Source organism: Poecilia reticulata, chromosome 13 (genome assembly GCF_904066995.2).
Source record: "Poecilia reticulata chromosome 13, P_reticulata-male-v2, whole genome shotgun sequence".
Taxonomy (NCBI): Eukaryota; Metazoa; Chordata; class Actinopteri; order Cyprinodontiformes; family Poeciliidae; genus Poecilia; species Poecilia reticulata.
This window is the reverse complement of record NC_088842.1, coordinates 13,410,159-13,434,339: the sequence shown is the minus strand read 5'-3', so window position 1 is coordinate 13,434,339 and position 24,181 is coordinate 13,410,159. Positions and strand designations below refer to the sequence as shown.

Here is a 24,181-nt window from a genome sequence, read left to right as displayed (position 1 = left end):
CGCATTCTCTACCCACATGTGTGATACTACTGTATCTTACTCATATGTCCAAAAATTGCTTTAACTGGATGAAGGGGAACAAAATCATGATGCTGTGGACATCGTACTTCACAGGTCCTCAAAGCCTCGCAAGCAACCCTCTTTTCCCCTCCGAAAGTAGTGATGGTCACGAGGCCAAACACTTTAAGCAGTTAAAATGATTTTAAAAAAAATCTGTATCATTATTCTGACATTTGGAAGAGTCCGGTTGTCAGTTTAAGAAAATGGGAGTGCCCTTTTTTTTTTTTTTTAGGTAGGTGAATACATTTTGAGGCTGAACCTGTTTGTGTGGGCTCTTGAACCCAACAAAACATTGAGATTGGAGCACTGTGTCATGGTCAAACACGCCATTATGAGATGGAAAGTAATTTGCACTCATAGCTCTTCAAAGTAGAACTGACTTGTTCTGTACATTCACATTATATCAATATTTCTGAACTCAACTCAATGCTGTCTTGTGAGAGTCCTCATTGTTTAGCAATTTGTTTTACTTCATGTAGAAAACAGTTAATTAATCAAACACTTTCTTTACCCATTCTAACCTCATTCCTCATTTTACGTGGTGGCTGTGCTGACATTAATTAGTAGGAAAAAACAGACAGCTATAAGAGTCGTTTAGACATTAGATTTATACACGAGTGTCTGAATGTGTGCTCAGGAACCCGTGGGATCTCAAAACACCCCTGCACTTGTGTAATTAAGCAGCCAAACGCGGAGCTTCGTGTGTGTAATAGTTCATTCACTTGTGGCAGCATAACTGCAAACTTCTCATGCCAGCTTATATGGCAGCGTTGAAGACGTATTTTATGTTTCTATGCTTTAATCAATCTCAACCTCCAGCCTTGCAGCAGAATCCATCAAGGGGAATGGAGGTGCCATCTTACAAAATTTGAAACTTGCACAACAAAGACCTGGTGACAAAAAAGTAATTTGCTGTTGTCACCAATATAATAATATATAATATAAATTCAGCCAATAGAATATCATACTAAAGAGTGTGATTGGAACCACTAGCGGAACAAGTCAAAATCGCAGCCCGGGGGCGGGGCTACTGACCGGGCCCTTTTACCCAAATAATAAAGCTCATGATAATATACAGTACAGAAGGGCAGTAGTGATACAATAATCTCAGAATATGATATGATACACGATATTCTGCTCACGGTACGATATATATTGCGATATTCATCAAATGATACAATTCAATACACTTTGGCAATTTTCTGAAATATTTTAGAGGGACAGAGTGATTTTGGTGACATTTTGTGACTGTTATAGAGTTAGATTGGATTAATTTAGCTGAAAACTGATTAAAAGCACCAACTACACAATACCTGGCTCTGGTTGGACATGGACACAGACTTCAAGTCGACAGCTGGACAAAAAGAATCAAAGAAGTGGTGAGAAAACATGTTTCTTTTAATTGAAACAGTAGAAACTGTAGCTTACATGCATTTGTAAAGTAAATAATACCTTTTGAACCTTGACACTTAGCATCTGAAGGAATCACTAAGTCTGATGACCTAATCACTCTCCTGGCAAAGCAAGCAGTGAGTGAGCAGGGTGACAGTTGGATGTTACGATACTTGCGGATGAATGTCGATTTTTTTTCTAGGAAAGAAAATATCGATATATATCGCAAAATTGATATTATTACACAGCCCTAACAGTCACCGGACCTGAACCCAATCGAGATGGTTTGGGGTGAGCTGGACCGCAGAGTGAAGGCAAAAGGGCCAACAAGTGCTAAGCATCTCTGGGAACTCCTTCAAGACTGTTGGAAGACCATTTCAAGTGACTTCCTCTTGAAGCTCATCAAGAGAATGCCAAGAGTGTGAGAAGCAGTAATCAAAGCAAAAGGTGGCTACTTTGAAGAACCTAGAATATAAGGTGTATTTTCAGTTGTTTCACACATTTTTGTTAAGTACATAATTCCACATGTGTTAATTCATAGTTTTGATGCCTTCAGTGTGAATCTCCAATTTACATAGTCATGAAAATGAAGAAAACTCTTTGAATGAAAAAGGCGTGTCCAAACTTTTGGTCTGTACTGTAACTTTACAACATAGACATGCCTGCAACAGCGGAGCTTACAAGTTTCACCACCACAGAGAGCGACTACGTCATTCTGAAGTCCATCTAACAGACACGACGTATAAAAAACCAAGAGAATAATGAAACAACACTAATTCAAAGCAGTTCACCACAACGGATAGCGATCAGATCATTTTGACAATCAATTTCAACTCAGGGCCTGGAGCAGCTAGCAACTGCTGAAGCTATGTTGAAGCGTTGAACCGAGCACGCAGCAGCGCGCGTTGAAGCGGGCAAGCAGTGGTACGCGCTGACTCTGCCGCACACGCAGCGTGTTGCAGCGCCTCGTGCACATCTACATCTTTGTTACTCGTGCGCGCGCCGCCGTTCTCTCAAACTGGACGTTGAGGCGGATCCAATGTAAGCCTTACCTATCAACGGCATACCGTCGTAGCTCGCACGCGCTCAACCCGAACTGTCAAAAGCGCGACTATAACTCATTCTTGAGTCCCTGACATCCCGCTGTACCGCCGAGACAGAAAAAAGTGGATGTCAGCTAGGCGGCTGGGGTGATACAATTTACAATCAGTCTACAGTTAATTCATTGTGAATGATATGTTAAGAGTTGCTACCTGTAACTAGCCCGGCTCCCTGGCTATGCTGGCAGTTTTGGCGGGCCTGAATCGCTGCCTACAAAAAAGTCAGAGTCATCTCCAAGACGACAAACAAAATATTTTTCCATCCTTTTCACTTTGTCGCTCCATGGAGCTCCACTCATGTTAACTTAGTCCGTAAAAATGTTCTAGCTAGTTTGCCATCTGTTGCCAAGTGACTGATTATGACGCTGGTGGACGGCTGGTGACAAGGTTACCCAGAATACACTTGGAGAAAATATTGGCGATCCTCTTGTAATTTTGTTTGTCATAAAGTTAAATGTAAGAGTAAAAACAAGGCCAGTCATGTAGCACAACATTTTGTTCAATATTTTACACCCTCTATGTCACTAAAATCAGTCAGTCTTTTAAAGTTTTTAGCAACAATGAGTCAACAATGTCTGGAGCACCCTACTATATAATTCTACGTACACCTAAATTGTAAAATTATTATGTGCTTTCTCCAGTTATCATAAGAAATGGCAAAGGCTTGGATTACTTTGGTCACATTCTGCCTTTCATCCGGGGGCCCACAGCTCTCCCCTGACTCAGACTGTTTTGTTAAGTTTCAATCCTACATAAATACACTGACATACATACTAGCAGTTTTTGGTGCAAGTGGTAGCTAGCAAATATAAAAACTGAGCAGTATACATAAAAACATAAAGGAGAAGCTTTAAAGAATGGTTACGATAATTGTTGAAACTGATTAAAACGAAGACTAATATCTTCTCTCAAGGCCTCCGAAAGTTGAAGCAATCAACTTGGGAAGCAAATGCAAAAATGCTTCTTTTGTTTCTCAGTTTTTGTGTATGAACAACCCACAGTTGTTGATAAAGAATAAAGAATGAATGCCAAGACGGAGATTAAGGGGGCGATAATTAGAAACCTCTCTTGTTATTGTTGATGGTTTCTGACAGCATTTTGCTGCTAAGCAGTCTTTTGCTATATTGAGTGAGACAAGAGGGAAATCAAAGAAGAAAACTGATTTTATTCTCACAGCTGTTATGTCAAGTAAGATGAGACTATGGCTCTAACATGCAACGAGTTGAAAATGCATGGTTGCTAAGATTTTACTGTTGAATAAAATAAAAAATCTGATATGCTCTTATTTTTTTTATTGTAGAGAAACTGAGACACATTTCTGTGGTGTTTTTATTATTGAGGAAATTCCAAAGACAAATTAGACTATCAGTTGTTAAAAGGAAATGTAAGATTGAACTTTTAATTAGTTTTAATTAATGCCAAGTGTGTTGCTTTTTCTGCTTATTAATAATTACTTAACTAGTATTGTGCTAGCTAGAACTACAGTTGTTTTGATTTAGTCTATAAACTGATTATATTTAATTGAAAGTGTTTATTTTGTTTTAACCATCTGTGGTGGGTGTAGGATTTGGTTGAGTAAAAAAAAAGTAATTTTTATGTTACTTTGTAATTAACTATGAATTCTTAAAAACAAAGAAATCTCAAAAACCAGTAATATTGATATTTCTTGCAATGTCACACAGACAGAAATGATACAAATTTAAAAGTAAACTGTTGTAACGTATGTGTGAAGTTCTAGTTCTTAAAAAAGTGCATCTTCTAGAAATTGGGTGTCCAAAAAAACAGAGGAATCAATGTTGAAATATTGCTGTCAGAAAATGTTCAAAAGAAAAATTATTTTCACTGGTTCATTATGATGGCAGAAATGGAAATTTGCTTTCCGAAGTCTGTCAGAGAAGGACTTCATTGAGAAGATCATGCTTTGAAGGCGTCAGAGTCTGTGGAAGCCATCACAGGAGACTGTGAATCTGTTAGCTGGCCATGAAAACTATTTTTTTCATAAATACAATCTTTTCACCTATGATAATAACTTGGAGCTGAGTATATAGTCAGGTCTTTTAGTAGCTGAGCTTGTAATATGCAGTGGAAGGACATGTAATGAAGGGATAAAAAGAAATTAAAGTCAATCACTTCAGAGAAAATGACAGCAGCAGGTGCAAAGCCTATGCTTCCCATCAATTCTCATGGCAGCTTTAGTGAATTATGACATCCACTTCTGCCCTGCCTTTTATATAAAAACATATGCTCATACATTAGGAGTCTGTTATACCACTATAACCTCATCAGTCTTGGTGCCACAGAATGTATTAATTCAATGCAAAAGACCTTCCAGGCTAAAACAAGTGGGTCAGCGAGAGAAAGGCTGGGAATAAATGTCAAAGGTTCATTTGCATTTGGTCTGATCCATGAGTAAAAATAAGTGACAGTTTTAGTTGAGCCTGACAGACTCAGACTGGCAGACACAGGAGGAGGAAAGAGATCTAAAGGAAGAGTTACAGACGAAAAGGAAAGGAAAAAGGGTGGGAAACTGACAAGAAAAGATCATGACAAAGGGAAAAACTCCGGGCAGACCTGTAGCAACGAGCCAACTGTTTGACAGATCGTGATGGAGACAAGCAGTGCAAAAACTGATTCAGTGCGATGCCAGCGACACAAAGATAATCTTGACGTTGATGGTGAGGAGGAAGAAGAGGATGCTGATGGTTGTAATGATGAAAATGGCAGTGGTGGAGCAGGGTAGTTTCATTTCTGGATTCAGGGAAAAGACTGGCACGCCAACAGACAGTACATCCTGAGGGAATCCCGGCTCTCAGTGGATGTCATTACCTGTCAGTCAGCATATCTCCCTCAACAGGCCTTGCCCACTGATACAGCCAGTGGCATGCAATTGTCTGGAAGGTCATGTGGGACCATTGGACATTTAGATTAGAGAAAGGAAAGGGATAGATAAGAACCAAAAAGAACGAGGGATGCAATATTAAGCACATCTGCAGATGAAGGAAAAATTAACTAAATATTGTATGTCTGTCTTGTACGGATATAGAATGTCATATATGTGCTCTAACAGGACTTAAATCTGATGTAACCTCGAACAGAACATAGCAAACCGCTGATGAACAGTGTGCTGAGGTTAAGGAGAACCCTTGACATGGTGACGTAGCAGCTAAACCCGCAGCAAGCTGACCTTTAGAATATATCTTACAGTAGATGACAGGAGCAAATGCTTTCATAACAACATCATTGACCGCAAGGTCAATTCAGATTCCAGTCCTCAGATATACCAGGACATTTAGAGCAGCACCAATAAATCTATGGCGTGCAGATTACCTAACTGCAGAAGGGTTAATATGTGGTCGTTTTAAGAACTTAAAAACCAAATTTATAAGTCTTATGACTATGCATAGCTTTTTCCATTTTATGTCCTTGTCATATTGATGAACAAAAATGACCTGTTACTAACCAGAGAACCTGGAAGGACAGTGGACTACTTCTCTTGGTTCTTGAAGATCAAAAAGTGTTCATCTCTGATAATGCACTGTAAAAAAAACCTGTAAAAAAACGGCTAAATGTACTGTAGAAATTTGAAGGAATTTTTCCGTTTTTTAGTTTTACAGGTATTTGTACTGTATTTTCCATTTTACGCATTGCATCATGGGAACAAGAACCTTCGCGAAGCGCAAAAACTGGTCGGACGACATTTCAAGCTCGCTAACCGGACCCTGGAACATATCTTTTGGATTTCGGTTTGATTAAGAGATGGAGTTACCTTTCTGCCACCTCCCTGGTAAAGTAAAATAAATAAAAACACATTCTTTTCTGTGAATAATGTTTTGAAATATTTGTAGTTGACTTCGTTTGACTTCGTGAGACTCCTGGCACAGCCTATAATTGCAAACTTTTTGCTCTTTTTTTTTTTTAACAAAAATGATTATTTTTTTACAATGCTGTGTTTGCTTGTGTATTATAAAAGTAAAATGCGGTGATTGCTGTATTACTATTCATGTATTTAACCGAATTCAAAGTACCGGCCATTTTTTCAAGTCAAACTGAACAGGGCGCGTAAAAGCTAACCGTTCATGGCGTCATGCTACTTATGTCTCAATCCTGCTTTTTAAAAATATCAAGCTGCAAGTTGTAGTTAGGGGTGGTGGTGGGGAGTATGGTGGGATCGAACGAAGAACGAACGTAAACTTGGGGGCGGAGGTAAGACTGGGGTGGCGACGGATCGTGTTTTAGTCAGCGTTAAATTTGTTGCATGTTCGGTGCTCTAATCAGGCATGTTGAGATTAGGTTACGTTGATAAACTGTTACAGTGGGTCAGAAGCTTCTTGCCTCATATAAATTGTAAGTCTGTAATTCTGAAATAGGAACAAACATCACTGAGAGTAAATAAAAGTGACGTTTGCAAAAAAAAAAAAAAGTATTCCAATTGGGAGTTTTTACAGAAATGCCTGCTTGCAAACTCACTATTGGTTATTGTAGCTTAGCTTAAAAACTATATAAATAGTACTGTTCTAAATTTGTTGTCAGAACAAATTATTTCATTTTATTGTAAAAAAAACAAACAAACAAAACTAATTGATTTAATTATTGGAAGACTTGCATGTTTTAGTGTTTATATTTCTTTCTCCTTATATGGTTATTTTGTTTTCTCTCCTCAACAGCTGCATCCAGACACTCCTGAACTTTTCCTGGAAAGCAACTAGGCATCTTTAAAATCGGTGTGAACATTTGTTTTTGTTTTACTCAACCTGATAAACCTTTAGTTTAAATTAAGAAGCGTGTGGTGTTTTCTACAATAACAGGCATCATGTTTTGTTATGTGTCTTTCTAATAATGTCTAATGCAGCACTATGTTACTTATATATTTTTTTACATATTTGTTGAAGCTGTCACTGTGTCCTGATATTGCATGAGCGATAATCTGTGAAAAAAACGTAGCTCATCTGTTAGCCAGTGCTAACTGGATTCAAACAGTCAGAGCCAGGAGGCAGGTCTTAGCGTGTCAATCACAAACTCTTGTGGTGCTGCTCATCCCACTTCTCCCTGATCTCTTGCATTTGGCTACGCTGCAGCTAACTGAATCTCTCATGAATGTTAAGGATGAATGTTAAGGCATGGACACCGATGACGGTGGATAAACAGTTTTTCTGTAATGGTAAGTTGATTGACAGCATGAAGACGTTGATTGACAGCGCTAAGACTCTCCTCCTGTCTCTGATTGGTTGGTTTTGGTTGGGAGTGATGGATTTCTTCAGATGGAAATAGTAGCTCAGGGGGAGTGGAGGAGTTTTTATTTTCACAAATTATATGTCTCATAACATAAAATCATGACATGGTGACTTTATTTTAACAAATATGCAAAAATCAGTGTATGTTTTTATTTTCAAAAGAAAATATTTGTATATTGTATATGTTAGGGGTGCACCAATAAATCTTCCCCAAATCCTTAATTTTGACGATTGGTGATCCGCCAATACATGTGAAAGTGATTTCATCCACTGATCTTTTCTACCTCAGCAAAGATCTAAAAATAAACCGCTTTCTTCTCTTGTTAGAGATGTTTGACTGATAGACCGGCCCACCAGGTCATGTCTCCATGTTTGCAGTTATCAATAGTCACCCCACTGTTGCCAACCCACTGACGTTTTCTGCATTTAGCAATATTCAGACAAGACAATCAGTATCGGCCAAAATCAGAATTGACAAGTCATATTTTTAAAGATTGGCCAGAAATCTGCAATTGACACACTCCTAGAGTAGATTTTCTATCTGTCAGAATTAATCAAAATTACTCAATGTTGTTGTTTGTGATAGAGGTATTAGCAATTGGTGAGACGCTGATGAGAAAGGTGATATGCTGCTGTAATGTAATTTAGAAGCCTTTTGTAAAAAGTATGTTTATAACATGAAGTGTTTCTGTGTTAAACTTGAGTATCCATTCTCTTTGTTTATAGATTTTCTGGGCTCAAACCCTGAATGAGGTCGACTGACATGACGCAGACGAAGGTGAAGAAGCAGCTTTGCATTCCAACCAGATGGTTCAAGTCCCTTAATGAACTGAATGACTGGGAATCCATGGAAAATTTGAGCCTTTTGAAGTTTAAACGTGATTGATCTTCTCATCAAACCTGGTGCACCAAGAACCTTTGCGAAGCACAAGAACTGGTCAGACAACATTTCAAGTTCTTGGTAACTGGACCTAAGAGTTGGATTAACCTTTTTTTGCAGAACTGAAACATAAAATGGACTGTTTTGTTTTATGTTCACAGCGACTAGAGGTAATGAGAGCGCACACTCATGAATCCAGTGTCTTCCACTGTCATTGGCATTAGGCTGGGTTTATGTAGCATTTGATTTTTAACTAAATATTTATACCTGTATTTCATTTATTTTGAAGTATGTTGGTCCTGTTTACAACTATGATTTTCATGTTCCAAAGAAATTTTTTGTATGTTCCATCTTATAGTAATTAACAAAACTGTTTGACTACTAGGACTAGTCAAGATAGGTATACATTTAATTTATACGTTGAAATTTGTATAGTAAAATGCAATAAATTAGTTGTGATGTGCAGAAGATGAACATTAGCAAGCTCAAGAATATGTTTAACTCTTAATATATAATAGCAAAGGTTAGTTATAAATACTAGATGACGTCAATTTATGGTCTTAAATTGCTAAATAAAATCTGCAAATTGTTTGTCGAATGGTTTTATTTTTATATCACTTTGCATGAGCTACTTTCAAACTAAGTGTTTTGTGTTCTACAATTACATTTCCTGAAGACTTAGAATTTAGTTTTGTTTCAAAATTATGCTAAGAATATATTAAATACATTAACTTTAATATATTTTACACTATAATTAATATATGGTATAGAATACAGACTTCAATGGTTTGGAAGACAAAAGTATTTGGAAATGTACAAGTTTTTTTTTTTTTTTTAAGTGTGTGAATATTTTACAAAAGACAGAGTAAGAAGACAGAATTTCAGTTTTGGGTTAACAAAATATTGGTATATTTGACATAAACTGTTAAATTATGGAAAATATTTTGATGGAAATTCTGGAAGAAAAAAAATGTCCTGGTAACTTTTTGCCTGGATATTTTCAGTTTTTAAACAGAATTTCTGTCAGAAGTTTCCCATAATTTAACTGTATTTTAGTTCAAATTTTTCCGTAAAAAAAAACCGGAAAATGTCCTGGTAATTTTCTGCCAGTACATTTTCCGTTTTTTTACGGAATTTCCAGTGGAATTTTTCCCGTAATTTAGCAGCTTTTATATGTTTAATTTTAAACATAGAAGACTGTTAAATTACGGAAAAAATTCCGCTGTAAATTCCGTAAAAAAACGGAAAATGTACTGGCAGAAAATTACCAGGACATTTTCCTGGTTTTTTACGGAATTTTTTTTTTACTTTTTACATGGAGTTTCAAACTTTTCAGTTTTTGTTTGAACAATTACACCAATGAATTGTTCACTGACATCCTGTAGGCTATTTGGGTACATGATGGATTGACAGTATGACCCGAAAAGGAGACTGGAAGTGTCTCAGGTTTAAATAACTGCATAAAGTGCTTCTGTGTAATGTACTATCTTTGTGAGGATCAGCCTGGGTCTGTGCTACGGAGTCCTAAATGAAAGCTTAATCTTACCAAGCCCTGAATCACTAAAATAATGTCAATTAAAGCTCATCAGAAAAGCTTGGAAACAATTCCAGTTGCCTTTTACCTAAGCACTTCAGATTCCCAGCGTCCAACTGACTGAGAATCTATATAAAAACATCTCAAGTCAAAGTTGGTGAGAACAAATCAGGCAAGCCAATTAACCCTGAGCTGTAATTACAACGGTAAAGTTCCTCTGTTTTGTAACAATTACCTGTAAGTCAACATGTATTTCTAGTGTAGAGCAAAGTTGAGTACAGTAATTAAGGCCGCTTGTTATGAATACCCTTTCATTCAGACACTGCTTGTGAACCTACAAGTACCCGTTTTATTTTATTTTTCTGAAGTCAACTTGATGGCTAACATTTCACTGCTGTACAAACATGGAAATCTAATGATCTAATATTTAACTTTACAGTAGTACTTATTCAAATTTTAACTTTGAAAAAATTGCAATGTTGATCTATCCATGTTTTGCCCTTGCGTCAGTCTCTTTTACTGGCTTGTCTGGTATGCAAAAAAAAATTCCATTAACTAATCAAGATATTTGTAAACCCATATGCAATTTAGTACTGATGTGTCTTTGAATAATTAAATCTGAAAACACAGTCAAGGTTAAAATGTGATGCGAGTACAATATCCAAAAACTCAGATATAAAATTGAAAGACAAAATTGTTCTCAAGTTGTTGTCAAATCCTAATGATAGCCAGGCATTGCTTTAAAACAAATAATGTGATTTGAATCATTTCAAATCTATCCAGTTCTTCAAATGAACAGCTTGTAGATCTGCGTTTTACAGAGACAACTTTATATTTCTGACTTTTGTAACCTGAGTGCAGAGTAATTTAAAGACTGTTTGTTTCGGTGCATCATGGTTTGTGGGTATTGGTTTGAGAGCAGCTCTGGTACTACAGCACCGCAGCATTTCAAATGCTGTGTTTGGTGTCACTATTCAAAACACTGTTCTTTGTTGCCAAACATTTCCACTTCGGTCTCATTTGTTCAAAAGTGTTTTCTCCAGAAATCTTGTAGCATGTGCAGATGTTGCTTGGCAAATGCCTTGTTTCTCTTAAGAGAGAAGAGGCATTATTTTCGCAACCACTTGAAATAATTCAAAGTTTTTCAGTCTAGAAATTGAACCGCCATGAACTTTTGACAATTTAAAGTTTTTCTGGTTTTACCTTGTCGGTAGCTGTACTGAACGTCTGGGTGTTCACTCCTAGAAAACATCGGGAAAGATTGAAAACTTTTAATGGGGCTCTTTCCTGGGAGCATCACAGTAAGAAAGGCAGAAACCAGCAAGGCAAACAAATCAGGAACCGTCTTCACGACGTCAAAGGCGTTTCTAGTGACAGACTCCGAAAAGTTTGAAATGCTGATTTCAATCATTTATATGCAGCAACAATAGCTTAGATCATGGCAAAGAGAAAAGGAGCAAACTCCTAAACTTTCTCTCACAGAGGTGCACAAAATGCTTATCTCACAAGGCAGGGTTTTTATTTTATTATCATTATTATTTTATTGGCAAACTTGAACTGAGCAAAACTGTTGGATTTTTCAACCAACATGGTTCCGAGACTGTTGGCAGAGACGGTCCTGGTTCATTCACAGCATCCTGGTAGTAACTGCATCCTCAGCGTGCCAATGTCCTGCCCAGCCCTGCTAACGAGCCATTATTTGATTCAGCTGTGTTGAATCAAATAATTGGCGAGGATTAAAACATGCCAGCTACTGACCCTTGAACACCGACTGTGGACGCCCCAGTTTTACAGAACTGGGATAAACACTGAACTAAAAGCTGGAGCTTTGCGGTGAGGAAGCCAAACATTTTTCCATCAACTGAATTCTCTAACAATTATCTCCGCTATCACCTCTTCTACTGTTCATATGTTTTAGTCTGTGATTCTGTTTGCAAGCATATTTTAGACACAGCCACCCAAACTGAACATGTCAGCATTTTTACACAGTTTGCAATCAAATAGTATCCCATAAAGTCCAACAACCTTATTACAAATAATTTTTGAAAAAGTTCAACATCTCCAAGAAAATGCAGAGAAAGAAAAAGGCTTTCATCTCAAGGCTTTTTTGTTTGTTTGTTTGTTTGTTTTTTTGTTCCAGAGATTTCAAACGGTGAAGATAAATGCTGAATATTTTCAACGTCTATGTTTTGGCACACAGGTGACAGCACAACAGCTCAGGACTGTCACCGATTTAAAGGTTGAGTGGAGCAAACACGCTGCAGCAGCTATTTGTCGATCAGAGCACTTCATTCAAAATCCATTCTACCCTCACATTTTCACAGTCCATGGCTTTTAATACACCAATACCATGAAAGAATCTACGATTAAGGCTGTGCAGCGTTAGTCACCGTTTTTGGATGGCGTGCTGGGCTCTGATGTTGCGTTGGGAGGAAATGTGTGTCCCCAGGCCGCAGGCGCTCCGGCCAGAGCCAGGGAGCGTGATCCACATCAACGCACCGGCGTTCGGACCGCCAATCGTAAGGCGCACAACAGCTTGAACTGATATAAAGGTTTCATGGGATTCAGTAATGAATAACCTTTCAGCTGAGCTTCTTTATTCCTCACCGTCTAATGCGAACTGGCATGTGCTCCTATGTTCTCATCCTGACTGATTGCCGCTGTACATGAAATATCGACTTTTCATCAGAATACGAACGGGACAGGGAGGGACGGAGCAAATGTCGACGGGTGAGAAAGTATTCATCACAATGAAAGTCACAGCGGCACGGCTCTTTAGGTGCTTCAAGACCATCAGCGCAGATCTGTGCTGGACATCAATCTGTTACCTCTGACATGTTGCTCTTCTTGTGTCCCACCTGCACACTTTAAACCATGAGGCTGGAAAAAGAAGTGCATGAAATATGGTTTGAATCACTGCTTTTCTTAAAAAAAAAAAAAACTATTAGAAAAGCTGTTTTTTTGTTTATCTATCCGATATGCAAAAAACAAGAAATGTAAGGAGGCAAATACTTTTTCACAACACTGTATTTTAAACTGAATCACCTAGATGTCTTCTGTGGCATTCAGTTTGTGATCTGTGTCGTAGAAATGGGTTTTTACCTATGGGAACACGGTTAAAAGAAAAAAGGACACAAAGCAGGTAATGTGAAACTTGAATATACTTTTAAATAACGAGAAGCAGATTCCAGCTGATTGCATAACCTTTCCGAGTGTGACAGTGTGTATTTTAGGAATAGGACAGGGGGGAAAAAAAGACGAGGACCCACCTGGGTTATCTCTACCACTTGATCAGTGATGCTACAGAAGGAAAAGTAAGCTGCTGCTTGAACCTAATCACTTTACCCTACTGCGCAGCGGAAAAGCAGCAAACCTGTGATCCGAAAAAATATAGTATCGGTTAACCTCTAATAGTCATCAACCATTACCATAAGTGCTTTTTGATGACCTGTATTTGTTTTGTTATCAGGCTGGATGCTACAATCAGTGGCAGAAGACGCAAACAGGCCTGGAGAGTCTAACCCTATAAAGAGCTGCTCCTGCCTGAAAACGGCTCCTCCTCTTGATGAGGGTGATCACTATAATGGCATCTGATATTTTCGTTTTGCTTATGCAATCCACATATTGCAGACAAAAACTAAACCACTGCTTAGATTAGATTTTGTTTGAAGTTGCCGCCTGCCGTTCGCTTCCCTTTATTCGTTGTAGTCTTTAAAGCCGAGCTGCAGCAACAGCAGGTATTGGCACAAACACAAAATGGACAAAAAGTTAAAATGCCTGCAGCAAGGATTCAAGAGAAATCAATATTTAGCATTATGCATAACGAGTTTGAATGGATTAAGCATGGTGTCAAACACAGAGACAAGTGAAACTGTGCAAACAGGATGGTGTGTCAGACTCCAACAGGGCTTCAGGGCAACTTAACGCTTCTCAGGAGGCTTTTTTTTTAAGATTATGAACAGGAGAGGTGGGAACATAGCAATGCTGATATATAGAAAAAAAACAGGAAGAGGCATCTCAGGAATAAACAACAACATTTAAAAGTATTTGGCTGTTGAGAAGAGAGAAGCTGTGTTTCATGATAATTAGAACCACCAAACCTGGTTTAATAAAACTCTTAGAACAGCAAAGGACTTTGAATAAATGTGTGTTCCTGCAACTACCTCTATCTAACCTCTGTACTTCATGATCTTTGCTTAACCCGGCACAATGTTGCTGCATACCCCCTACTGTCTGGTGATTCAGCCAAATCCACTATTACCTTATTATACTTCCTATACTGACTATACATCATCGAGGACTCGTAAAAGCTCTAGAGGCCGGCTAATGTGAACACAGCATCTGTAGTTTGTGCACTTCCAAAAACAAGGTCTGAATACAGGAACAGCATGCAATTTTTTTAAATTTTTTTTTATGCAGTCACAAACTGTTTTCTAGTAAACGGAATAGGAGAGTTAATCCTAACTGAGAGATCCCCAAAGATCTGCCAAGGTAAACAACGCATGATGCTAAAAACAGCCCCTGTTGCGACTGAGTGTGTGCATGTCTACAAGTGATACAAAGTAATAAAGATTCAGGGACAAAACTCTGTGAAACCTGAGGAAAGGTGACAGGAGGAAAACAAGAGGGACAAGCCTGCACTGACCCTGAACAGTCAGGGGGGACTTAGAGAAGCGGACAAAGGAGAGAAAAGCCACACAGGCACAAGTGCGAACATGCACAGCGAAACATGGAGTCCTGTCAATTGATTCACTGCAGAGCGAGTTAATAACACAGTTGGCTGGACAGTGGAAATAGTCTGTCTCTGTAGGCTGTTGACTCACTGCAACCGTGTCCTCAAGTCCTTGCTATGTTTATGTCGGTGTGTTTAATTTTGCCTGGACGATGCCTATAATAGCTACGTTTGCTACTCTATATGTGTTTTTTTGTACTTTTGGATTGTCACCTGATCTGACCTTCGTTAAAGTAGTCCAAGTTATCTACTTGTTTACATAAAGGATTAATTTTTTTTTTCTGACCCAGGCAGATTTTGGGTCTTATTCATTTTACCAACATGTTTTTCTTGTCTGATGTTTTGTGGAGGTAGATGGGAAGGAGGGCGTCCAGTTTCAAAGACCTGGAACTGATTGCAAAAGATGAAAAATATCAGTGAAAGCAAGCAGAAAACTGTTCAGCAATTATCAGAAGAAATTAAATGCTTTCACATCAGTAAAGAGTTTAGTCAAAAAGTCACCCAATTGATCTCTACATTCAATTCTTTTTTTCTTTACATATTTTTCCCATATACACAGGTAGTTGCCACTTTGCTTACATTTTCGTTGGTTGAAATTTTCACTGATGCAAGATTTTCAAAAACGATGCATAAAAGTGAAACATTTTTGGTACCGCAACAATTATTCATCTTGTTAAACATGTTTTGGTTTTTGTTTGCTTTCCAAAGATATCTATTGACTGTCAAAAACAAATTAGTGCAGCCCAGCCAAAAAATAAGTCAAAGAAAGAGCAGCCCATGTGTCTCTTTGTTGCTGTGAATACACAAAACAGGCTATGACATTTGTCTAACAGTGATTTTTTTTTTTTTTGAAGAAGTCATGGACTGCTAATTAGAAGTTCCTTAAAACTGTAATCAACTTAATATAAAGTAAATGTGAAAAGGGTTGTATTAGCCTGCTAGATTCATTTTTCCACACTACATTAAAAAGAGTTTTGCTGCAGCCTGTGCTTATGTCACACACAAGCGTCTTCAATTTGTAAACACCGTATTTGTATTTCCTCTCAGGGTTATAAAGCCATTAGGCAAGCAGCCCGTTCCTATTATTTTTGGGAAAACAAAATAGGATGACTTTACCATCACCACATGGCCATAAAATGTAAAAAAGTGCAACATCGAGTGCAACAGAAGCTTGCACAGATAACTAGATGAGTTAGTTGGAAGTGTGAGCGCACACTGAAGCATAAACGAAGTAAAAAGCTCACGTTCACCAGCATCTGTTTGGCCAGCGCTGGTGCTCAAGGCAAAAGCAGAACCAACCGACGGCTTTGCCAAGCGTCTGCAATGGCACAAGGTCTGGCCTGTAAGAAGAAAAGGTTTTGAGGGCTTGCCAAACTCTTCATCGCGATCCATGATCAAAGGTGAGGCATAATGGTGAGGGACTGGCAGAATGTGGTGTCAAGGGAAAAGTGGGCGTACTTCCCATGGAGGAAGGGTGGCCATGTTGGTGTGTGCATGTGTATGCTAAACATACTCATGCAGATGAAGAGGAGGGAGAAAAATCAGTACAGATAAACTGTTAAAAATATTAAATTGCTCAAATTTTGATATGTTGTTATCCGCCTGATAAAATACCAATGTCCAAGGATGGACTTACTCTTCTCAGGAGATCTATGTGGTCCATCAGATCAGTAGCCACACTTCTGCTTTCAAAAGGGGATTATGTGTCTGTTGTTGCCTCAGTGAGTTCTGCGAATCAGTCAGAGATCTAATATTGGAGGAGACTGGGAGAGAGAGGAATCGTGAAAACCTCTGTGAATCTCCTGACAAGTGAAAAGTGGCAGCTAGAGTCTTTTGGTGCACTGGAGGAAACACTTTACTCCCAACAGTTCCACAGTAATAAGCACTGCTGTGGAAGAGGAATTGACTAGTCTAAATTAGTGGGGAAAAAACAGCAGAAGTCAGAGGGTTTGTTATTTCTCTTAACGCACCTTAGAGACTAAAGCGAGTCAGAGGAAAAAACAATAAAAAAAACAAACAAAAAAAAACCCCACAGCTGCTAGCTTAGGTCGATGAGACTGAACAGTCTTAGCACAATGCTATTTCTCATCACAACTATAATCTCAACCATTATTGGTGTTTTCGAGTTGTAATAAAGCAAATCCTCTTCAAACTCTGTAAAACGATCCAGCTTTATGTCTTGACTTCTGCATTCGTGCCATCAGTTTTCAGCTTTAGTGTCAAACAAGTGTTATTGCACAGAGAAAAATAAAGCAGGAAACTGGAACCAGAAAGAGCTCAGCAGAATATTTCAGTTCCCCCCCCCCAAAAAAAAGAAAAAAAAAAAACTTTTGCAAAACTCTTGTTAAATGTTGAGCACAAAAAAAAAAAAAATTGCCAAGAGACATGGTTTTGCATAATGGTGCTCCAAAGAACTGTCATCATAATCTATTCTTCAAAGAACCATTCATTTCTTGGCATGTGCAATGTAATCTTGTGCCAGGCCAGAATGAACCCCTTCTTTTGACATTTAGAAATGTCCAGTGAAATAAGCAGTAATCTGCATATATGAACCATTAATGAAGTTTCACTCACCACAGGATGCCGAATGCTTCCTCCTTCTTCTTCCTGGTTAATTCAACTATTAATTATTTGATGCCCTGTGGTACTCATTGACCGTGTATGTCTGTTCCGAGTGGTTAGTCAATCGGTTATTGTGGAAAAAGACTGAATGCTCTGCCTACATGACTTGCTGATGCTGTTGTACACAGTATATTTTTGGTTCTAATATGAACTGTGCAACATCTAGGAGCACTATCAGCAACTCACATACTTTGCTGATATTAGATAAGATTATTATGATGTTGTTCCATATACTGTATTGTACTTCAGTTCTTCAAACAGACATGAAATGTGTCAACATCCTTGACAATTTAAAAGAAAACATTCTCACAAAAGCTTATAATTCACTCTCCCACGCATATGAGGTGTGCATTGTGGCTTTAGATTTTATACATTCCACTTGCACACAAACAGAAAGTTTACAAAATCAGTCCATTTTTAACATACCACAGCTACCTCAACAATGTTTTGACGTCTTTGAGAAGAAAATGAAAAGAAAAAAAAAATAGACAAAACAAGCATACATTAAGAAGTGAGGATTTTGCTAACTGCATTAAGGATGTCTATTTGAGGCAATTTGATGCTGACCCAATCACTGCTAAGACAAATGAAAAACTGATTCAACTCTGTTGGTTTATTCATGTGTGCTGCTCTGGATCCTCTATTTACTCAGAAAAGACAGAAACTACTAAGTACCAACAGCAGAATTTATTTGGTGTTAATCTCTTCCACCAACACTTTCATTGTCACATTTTCATTGTCACAATAATTTTATTTTGTATTTCCACTTTTATTGTGAATGTAGGAAGAGAAAAAGAAATTGCAGTAATAAATACCTCTTTAATAGCAGAACACTATGACTTTAGGAATAAAGTCTGTTTCTGAAGGTCAGTGTCATTAAGGTTTTGTTCTTTCTTCGTCTGCTTCTATTTTGCTGGTTTCGTTCCACTTCGTAGCCGGTTGGCTCAAGCTCCCCATTTTGTGTTTAATCAGGATTTCAATGCTTAAAGTAGCCAAAAAGAAAAGAAAAAAAAGCAATACCAGACACCTAGATTTTTGTTTATCATAACTTCAATGCGTCTTACAGAAAATAAAGTCTTTTCTTTTTTTTTTTACTGAAATGACATTGAGAAGACGTTTTGGCCATGCCTCTACAAGCTCTGTACGTCTAAAGAATACAATTTTCACCAATTTTTTTTCTTTACAAAATTTCTTAAAACAGATTAGACAGACATAATATGTGAATATCAGTTTTCACGTCTTTCCACAGGTTCCAAATTATATTTATATCTGGATGTTGACTGGATTACTCAAAAACATTACCACTCTTTGTTCTAAACCATTTTTTGCAGCTCTGGCTGTATGTCTGATAGTTTTAGAGCCCGTCGTGTTGTTTCACTGTGATCCTTAAACCTCAGTCTCAAGAATTTCGCAACCTCCAAGATATTTTCTTCCATCATTTCACTTCTTCCGCCTAAACTCATATATATAGAGAAATCAAGATCGAAGTTTATACAGTGATTGCCTAAACCAAATTTTCCGCTAATTATTTTTTTAAAAAGGCTTTGAAGTTCACTCTTTAAAAAATGCAATCAGGAAGAACAGATATGTAGAATAAGCTTTTTAACTTGTAAAAGACTATCAAGCTGATCAGAGATAGAAAAGTGTGTAAGCCGTGCAAGTTAAAAAGTGAAGTGTGGATTTATATTTATGCAAAACGTATACAAAACGTGAGCCAGTTTGTGATTATGTGAGCACGTCACTGATGTCGTTTTGTTCTGCACTAATCAAAACCAAGTCAACAAAGCTGCTATTTCTCTACTCACTGCCAGGAGATAATAGCTCAACACAGGACAAAAGACATGGCATTTATAGCAGTTACAACAACATTTTCATGCATCGGGGCATGAGTTCACAGTTGGCCCTGGCAACACGCATTCAATAGTTTTGAAACCAAACGCATTAACGCAGCAGTGGTGCACGCAGTCTGCAGGTGGAAAAAGATGGCTTGGAATAGGGGAAATAAATCACAATAAGTTTGGGTTGGAATCAATCATGAATAATCAGATCATCTGCTTTAATTTTCTTTAAAGTGCTCTCTCAACAAAGCATAGGCTTTAATGGAGGAGGAGGAGGACCAAGATATGCAGCAAAAACACATCTGCTTCGCAGAGAAAATTGATGTCCTTGTCTGTTGGGAGGTGCAAATGTGGGATGAATTAAAAATAAACCGAGTAAAAGCAGAAATACAGGCTGTTTCCTGAAGACAATGTGGCATAAAGAATTAAAAATGCCCAAGCTCAATCCCGTTTTACCCCTTTGCTCTTTTACCCCTATATTATGCACATTTACACTACGCAAAGCGTTTCCGTAACATAAGGGATGCATTATCTGGATCTAGAATTTTTCTTTGGGAAATGCCCATGTAAGAAATATTTTTAGCGATGTATAACATTTAGTAATATTTTTTAAGTATTCTTAAGAGCCATATAGGCTATACGTTTTCCAAATCAAAATATGTTCACTGGGGACTTTATGAGGTAATACTAGTACCTCTCATACTGTGTATAAGAGCAATATTTCTGGCCAGTCATTTTAGAAAGTGAAACATAACCTTAACCAGAGACAATGTCAGAGACGTCTTAATTTGGCTAAGGAGAAAAGGGAGTGGACTGCTATGCAATGGCTCAGAGTCCAGTTTTCAAATGAATGTACATTTTGATTTCATGTGGATATCAAGGTCCCAGAGTCTGGAGGAAGAGAGGAAGCACATAATCCATGTGGCTTTAAGTGTGAAGTTTCCAGTCAGTGATGGTTTGTGGTGCCATGTCATCTGCTGGTGTTGGTCCACTTTGTTTTCTGGAGTCCAAAGTCAATGCAGCCGTCCACCAGGAAATCCTGGAGCATTTCATGCTTCCCTTTGTTGACAAACAGTATGGAGTTGCTGATTTTATCTTCTAGTAGGTCTTGGCACTTGCTCACACCACCAAAGGTACCAAAAGCTGGTTCAGTGACTGTGGTGTTCTTGATTGGCCAGCAAACTCCCCTGACCTGGACGTCCTAGAAAATCCATAGGCTGTTCTACAGATGAAAATGAGAGACACCAGACTCAGCGAGGCAGATGACCTGAAGGCAGCTTTCAAAGCAATCTGTGCTTCCATTACACCTCTGCAGTACCACAGGATGATGGCCTCTATGTGGTGCATTGGTGCAGTAATTCATGCAAGACGATGCCCAACCAAGTATTGAGTGCAAAGAAATGTACAAACTTTTCAGAAGCCCAACAGTTCTGCTTTAAAACTCAATTTTGAGTGCATGCTACCAGAGGCATGCACTGAAATACTACATCATATTTGTGTTTCCTGATGAGTATGAACTCTCTTTTTCAGACCAACATTTAATATTTCCAACGGGAGTCGCTGTTCTCATGTTTATTGCATTTGAAACCACGCCAACCACCAACCTCATTTGAACTGAGGTCCAGACATGCCATTTTTATGACCTTCATTTCATACCACCGCAGCATACGGTAATAATCTTCAAACTCTAATGCCGCCGTCGTTAAACTACGCTCACGGACTCCAGCTCAACAGGAGACGAGCTCCATTATGCATCCACAAACATAACCCTGCGGCTTGTAATTAGTTTGTTAATAATTTAAGTACCAATTTTTATTATTTTTTTTTTCCTGTTTGTGTATGGCAGAGAAGTTGTTGTGCATATAAAGTGCAGGTTCATGGAGGAAAACGAGCGCATATTTGAATTCGTCTTCATGAGGTCCGCTGAGGTTACAGTGATTGAAGATGTTCTGTTAGGGTGTGAGATTAAAAGTGCACATGCATACATGATTGTTACATCTGCGCACCATTTGCACTTATCAGATCTGCTGCATAATTTATGCTATAAGCTCCACAGTAAAGGGAAAGAAAAAAAAAAGTGTGCATAATTGTATAAAATCATTCTGATCTGCCATTCCTGGCTTTAAATAAACGATTGGTCCCAGCACCTGTCCCGGTAATTAAAACCTTAGAGATTAGTCATACTCTTGCCTTAATTCATTTAGACCCCATGGGGGAGATTTGTCTCTGCATGTATTTGGACTCCATTCTGCTCCAAATACAAAGCCTCCTCCCAAACCCCCCCCCCCCCCCCTCACTTAGGTGACTGAGTTGTGATAAAGAATGTTTTCCCCGCAGGCACAAAATGCTGCTGGATAATTAAGCATCATTTCTTTCAGATACATCCTCATTATCTGCTCTGGTATCTGAACAAAACAATGAAAAATAAATAAATAAATAAATAAAAATAGGTAGTCGTCTCATGTAATTGGTGGTCACCTAAAAAGACAAAGATCTCAAATATTCCCCACAGCTTCAACTCTGTGAAAACACATGTTGGCGTGTCATCAAACTAATGACTCCAACAGCACATGGCTGAGTAATTAAAAGCCAGTGGAATCATTATGAGGTCTCCTCCCCTTGGGGTCCTTATCGGGACATCAGCCTCTGCTTTAACCTTAATTTTCCGAGAAACAATTTTTACCTAAACAGGAGCTGATGAGCCCACAACTTAAATAACATTCACAGCAACCCAGGTTGCTTTCCTCAGACATAACCCAGTCCTTCCCACCCAACATGCCATCTTCGTCTGGTCTTCACAGAAAGTTAAATGAGTTCATAGATGCCATCTGAAATTAGAGCGAATGGGGGCAGAATGAAGCTGACTGGAGGCAAGGGTGCAGTGACTCAGCTGCGGTGGCTCTTGCAGCTGGCCTTAATAAGTCACAGAGAGAGCACAACTGAGGGAATTGACAGTGCAGTGCTGCTGACTGGTGGACATTACTTCAGCAAGGCTAATTACACTCCAAGACTTCACTGCACTGATCCACCCAGGCCATCAGTGCCTGGAAGAAGCTGACTCCCCCCCACCAAAAAAAGACAAACAAAAGCTCACACATAAAAACGTAAAAATGCTGGACAACATACAAAATGTATTTTTTGCAGCACATATATGCTATATTTCTGTTTAATTAAAATGATAAAAACTGAAATTATCTCAATTATTCTTAAATTGTAGTTTCCAACTCCTAGCTAAACTACCTTTTACAAATAGGCCTAGTAGCATTTTTGATTCAAGACTTTGTAAAATACGATCCTTCTCACTTTATACTGTCTTCTAAGAAACTTTATCTATTCCTCTCATTATTTTTGCTGTAATTGCTGCTTTACAGCAACATCTATTCTACTGAAAACTGATCTCAAATAGGAATAGAAACAGGATAGTTCACTGACACTGTATTGGCATGTCATATATCAAGTCGAAGTTATACAAGCAGAATATAGAAAACATGCAGGGAGTTTCACCAAATGAAAAAGAAACAATTCAAACAAGAGCACATACAGCTTTGTGCCGGTTTAATTTATAAAGTCAATCACTTTTCACCCTACATTTCCGCAACACTCGCAGCAGGACAAACTAGATGGTTGTTTACAGCAGGTTTTGGTTCTGCTGGAGGTTTCTTCATGTTACAAGTGAGGCGTTTGTTGTTTTCGCTGTGGCCACACGCTTGATCACTCTAAAATGAAAGAGGTGCCAGTAGGATCAAGCACAACTGTTTGTCTTGTGCGTCTATGTGACACTGGCATGGACTGGTGACCTATCAAGGGTAAACCTTCCCTCTCATCCAATGGTCACAGGCATCAACAACCTTGCAAAAGGTGGGCATTATTCCAGAGGTTTTTCTATGCATGTTTTTTTTTTTTAACTCAAAAATACTTCTGCTGTGGATAGCAACGCTTCATTCAACTAAGTTTTTAATCCTCACACAGTTGGAGGAAATAAACCAGAAGCAAATAACTTGAAATATATTTCCTTGGGTAACAGAGTGGAAACCAACAGTTAAGAGTGTGTCCTCTCTATTTACGGCACAATGGGGGGTGAAATGACTCTTGTTGTGACTCTTATTATCAGCACGCTTTCCAGTTCTAATATCTATCTCAAAAGAAACTGAATCCCAGTCCAACAGCTCAAACGTCGTCTGTCCTAAAGGAGCCGGTAAAGATGGCTCAGCATTTGCTGCAGTTGGAGGTGAAGCGAATTGAATTCAGCCCACTGAGGATTCTCCATCATCTCCTCCCGCTGAGTGTGGAAAACAGAGCAAAGAGGCACAGGTTGATTTGTCCGACTTCTTCCTGTGGTGCCAGTCAGTTAGCAGCTCCTCCAGGAGTCCAGCTAGTCCTCGAGCTGTTTCTTTTTCATTATTAGTAAGGTGAATACAATAAATAAATAAATATGAGCATTTCAGGTTAACAAGCCTCAGGCAAAAGTAATTGTAGTTTGAGTTTGAGGATTTGACTGTGTGTGGACTGCTGTGTTTTTGTGATAATTCAAAGGTTTTATTACTCTGCATAGCTTAAACATTGCTGTAATTATAGTGCATGATTTATTTAAAATATCACTTGACTGCAAATGACAAAGGTTAAAAGAGATTTTTTAAGTATTAATCTGGCAAATTAAATAATTTCATTCTCCGGGGCAAATGTAGGAAATGACTAAATATATTTTTTTTTATCTCCACATGACAAATTTCTTTTAGAATTTGTCTTGATATTTTCTTGTCCAACTAAGAAAATGCCAGATTCTTTCATGCAC

At 38.3% G+C, this 24,181-nt stretch overlaps 1 protein-coding gene and 1 long non-coding RNA gene across 9 annotated transcripts in view; one reads left to right on the top strand and one right to left on the bottom strand.

Annotated features, from left to right (window-relative positions):
• grik4 (glutamate receptor, ionotropic, kainate 4) overlaps window positions 1-24,181 on the bottom strand; it is a 353,167-nt gene that overhangs the window by 172,533 nt on the left and 156,453 nt on the right. Inside the window, exon 2 of one of the 8 annotated variants that reach the window (XM_081614529.1) lies at window positions 11,401-11,438. The exons of the other annotated variants lie outside the window; for them this stretch is intronic. The gene's annotated coding sequence lies outside the window, so the exon portion shown is untranslated. The remainder of the gene's footprint in view (window positions 1-11,400; window positions 11,439-24,181) is intronic. 8 annotated transcript variants of the gene reach the window in all.
• Window positions 6,123-9,254, top strand: LOC145554645 (uncharacterized). The gene is made up of 2 exons (XR_014090624.1): window positions 6,123-7,273; window positions 8,510-9,254. It is a non-coding gene; the product is annotated as an uncharacterized LOC145554645 (long non-coding RNA).